Raw genomic sequence first — 4,423 nt, forward strand, 5'->3', positions numbered from 1 at the left:
CTGAAGTAAAATTACCGGAACACGAAGATTCTGACAAACGCTTTCACCAAATGCTTGAATCTGATCCAATGAAACATTCAATCGTGCGATGCCCGAAATCTTCTCGTCACTCTGTAAAAATAGAAAAAGAGTTTATTCTTAGTCACTGAGGCTAATTTTGAACTAATTTATATAAGATGGTCAGCTTAAAAATTGAAATAAATATTAGTACGTTTATTACAAAATTATAACTGTTAATTACAATTCGCAAATTGATGAGCTGATACCGACTAAGAGTTCGCGAACGTTTCGCGAAGCGAAATCTGAAACTTTGCTGCGTGCAACAATTGCGTATGGCAAATCGGATTGCAACTCGACAGCAGAATATAAGACTGCAGGATGACTTCGCGAAACTCTTCACGGTAATTGCCCTCTACGCTTGCGCAATTCTGAAATTCGCTATAGCTAAGCTCCCATTCACAGATTGAGACGGCCCTGGAGTTTCACAACCTTATTTTCAAATTCCTTTAAAGTTAAGACCTTCATTGAAATCGTATTGCAGTTTATATTATTTTGAGAGCTTTAGAATCTTTTTTCGGTTCTTTACAACAGTTAAGTCCCTTCCCTTTTGATTTATCTTAATGCAAAAACTTATCTACCTTCTATTCAGAAAAATTTCTATTCAGCAGCTTCGAAAGCATTTTTATTGATCATATCTTTCAGGTCCTAAAATACTATTTTAATTATTTTGTAATATATATTTATTATAAATGATCTTACCTATATATTTAAAATATTGAAAAATTTGCTTTTTTTGAAAAGGAGAAATTATTGATCTTCTTGGATTACATTTATTTGTTATAAAATTTGAAAAAAATTTTAAATTATAAATAGCGATTTTATATTATTCATAATAAGGAATAAGATTTTGTTGGTTGTAGTAAATAAGATCTTTCCATTGAACAAAATAAGCGGTAAAAAATTAAAATAATAAAACTTTAAACCCTCTTTTTATTTCTGTAAACCGTCTTTAGAGTTGTATCTGCGAAATTATTCGCGAACATTTTGCGATATGACCAGTCTCGTTTTGTTAAACAACGAGTACACGTAATACTTGCGGTAGGTCATGGAGTCACTTTATATTCAAGAATTCAAGAATAGGGCTGCCTATCGATCCATGCATGAGCCGAAGGGTCGCCGTCACGGGAGTCAAGAACCCCAGCAACCGTTTCCACGGTCGGTTGTTTGTCATGGGATACGAAAATTTCGAGGGAAAAGTTCGAAGTGCACCGAGATAAAATGGAGACCGATTGGTGGAATCTCATTCCGGATCAGAATCGGACTACGCGCATCCCTGAAGCTCTGCTCGCTGTGGATGGAAGGGTACTCGTTCATGTTTGCGCTTCATTTCGCCATTTCACGTTTGGACTAAAGGCTTGGACTTTCTCTTTTGCATGTCTCGCCCAAATTTCAACTTTCTTTTTTTACCGCGATCACACTGTTGTCTTAAACTTTCCCTTTTAGTTACTTAATTCTCGAAAAATATATTTATATGTATATATAAAATATTTTACGAAATTCACACTTATTATTCATTGAGATGAAATGGGAGCTTTAATTTCAATAGTTATAATTTCGATTAATTTTAACGAGTTCAGTTTCTCTTCTCCTTATCTTTTATTAATTTTATATCTAAGAAAATACGATTAAAAATGCTTTCGAGGTTGCTGAATATAGAGAATCTTGCATTAAATGTGCTTTAATTAATATGAATAATACAGCATATTGACAAAAAATATATTTGTATTTTAATAATATTATTGCGATAAAAAGAACAGAGAATTACAAGTGCAATAGTATAATTATCGCAAGTTAAGCACTATGAAGAAAATGGAAGAAAATATTTTACAAAAATGATATAAATGAATATGAGTGTAATTTGAAAACAAGTAATTAGCTTTACTTTGCAATTATGAAATTTTAGAAAAAACTTTTACAGAAAATTTTTTTTAATAAAAATTATACTTTATTTAAACGAAGAAAACTGCGATATTCTGTAATATTAAATAAGATAAAAATTTTTGGTGCTTCATGTAAGAGAGAGATAGAGATAGAGAGAGAGAGAGAGAGAGAGAGAGAGAGATAAAGAGAGAGAGAGAGAGAGAGTGAGTTAAAGAAACTTTAATTCATAAAAATAGATTTATTATAAATGTTTTATGTTTTTTAAATAATGAAAAGTTCGTTTTTTTAAGGAGGAATTATTGATCTTCTTGGATTAATTTAATTACTCATAAAATTTAAAAAGTCTTTTAAATTATAAATAGTAATTTTGTATTAATAGATTTATATTCTAAATTAAGTTAAATTTACTAACATTTTATTTCTTTCATACCCAATTGTAAATAATAAAAGATCTAGAACTAGAAACAGTGTAGTAAAGAATCTGGTTTAAATAGAATATTCATTAAAGTTTTACTCATTGTCAGATAAAAACTTTCGATGAAGTTAGCTATCGCTCTAGGGTGTCCATCAAAAGTCAGGGACGAGTTCGCTTAATGGAAAAGTACTCTTCACGAGCGCTGACCTTTCTTGATTAAATTCAATTATAATTCGCTCTGATGTTACCAACGTGATCAATGTTTAATAAAAAAAAAAAAACATCACCTTCTAAAAGCTAATACAATTATTATAACAAATTTTACAACAGAAATTGATCAAACAATACAATTAAAGAAACGTCATATCATCTTATACGTATACTTCGACAAATTATTAAATGTTATTAAATGCTTTCGTGTAAAACTGCGTTGTCTTATTATTGAGAGTCATTTTATATAAGAGTGACATAATTCTTACGATAAACATATTATCACGCAAAAATGTACATATAACGATAACACGATATGACAATGCCTTGTTATCGGAAACCAACATACGGAAACGTTGGTCGCACGATAGTCACGTATTTGTTTTCAACGAGAAACATTTCCGGTATGCAAAAATGACATTATATGCAGTTTATTTTATATATATATATATACCTTATATAAAAAGATTACAATTTTTAATAAGAATTTTATATATACAGAATGTGTCAGTGAATCTAATTGTATTTTAATTTTTAATACTCAAAATTAACTTCTCTAAGGAAACATCGATTTTAGATCTCTTAAAAAAGAGATGAATTAAAGAGAAATCAAATAATCGTTTATTATTTAATAGCACTTTTAAACATATCAAAGGGAATGGAAGAATGTAAAGTGATTAAGAAATATTATAGATAGTTTGAGCATTAATCAGATCAGACTAGCCTTGTTTATCCCTTTATGGGTATAATGCTAAAAAGTTCGCACTTTTCCGGTATTTGAAGGTAAATGAAATCATATCATAAAATAATGCAGTTCATTAACCGCAGTCGAGATAAGTAGGTGAGATAACAAATTGTGTCATAAATTATACTGCTCTTTGAATATTTGACGTTCCATTAATTCCATTATTAAAAATCCATTTATTACATTATCGTTCTCCATCATTTCCACCTTATAATTTATTACATCCATTAATTTTGCAACTAATCTTGTTTATCGATATTAATTAGTAGAAAATATTGAAAAGGTATCATCGAAAATAAAATAATTATAATAGTATTTCAATCTTTTTACTTTTAATTTTACTCATATCAAGTTCAGTCCTTTCATCAATTTTTAGAATTGTAACAAATCTTTATAATCGTAAATATTATAATCATGTAATTATTGTAATAATATAGTACAATACAGAGTTGACACAGACTGTATCTATTTAAATTTCTACTAATGGTGAGTTTACATTTAAAGGACGAGTAAACGCAGAAATTTGTTAAATTTTAATGGTAGAATAATTGTATAAAGCGTTTATTATATAGGTAAATTGACATTCCGTTTAAGTCAACCGTTAGTTCAATGAATACCTGGCACAGTCACGTCTTCGTTTCAAAAAAAGCATTGGCAGTGTCCCTGCAAGCCGTAACTACATCACTGTGCCAACAATATACTATGTCTATAATTTAATCAAATATAAAAGGTGTCCTATTTGTAACATTATGTTTGAAAATACACACTGTTAAAATATTTTAGATTAAACTTACTCTATTTCGAGGGAATGAATTAAATATTAAAAGCGCCTCTGAAGTACAAAGTACTGTCGATTGACGTCGATCAAATGATGTAATCGAATCTTTTCTTAATCGCTCTTATATTCTTATAAGCTCGTTTTTTGCCTAACATCATCCATGTAAGATTCAATTAGACACAACGCGTCGCCAAAGGCATATTATAAGATCATTATCCTTGAGAGCAAATGTAGATCACGGAAAATGAATCTTGAGGGGTAAATTCTGATATCATACACATAATATATACATACATATATATATATATATATATATATATATATATACACATAC

At 29.2% G+C, this 4,423-nt stretch overlaps 1 protein-coding gene across 4 annotated transcripts in view; it reads left to right on the plus strand.

Moving 5' to 3' along the window:
• Positions 1-4,423, plus strand: part of LOC108748649 (NADP-dependent malic enzyme) — a 13,238-nt gene that overhangs the window by 4,374 nt on the left and 4,441 nt on the right. The gene's annotated exons all lie outside the window — the stretch shown is intronic.

The sequence above is a fragment of the Trachymyrmex septentrionalis genome, unplaced genomic scaffold (assembly GCF_001594115.1).
Source record: "Trachymyrmex septentrionalis isolate Tsep2-gDNA-1 unplaced genomic scaffold, Tsep1.0 scaffold24, whole genome shotgun sequence".
NCBI classification, from domain to species: Eukaryota; Metazoa; Arthropoda; class Insecta; order Hymenoptera; family Formicidae; genus Trachymyrmex; species Trachymyrmex septentrionalis.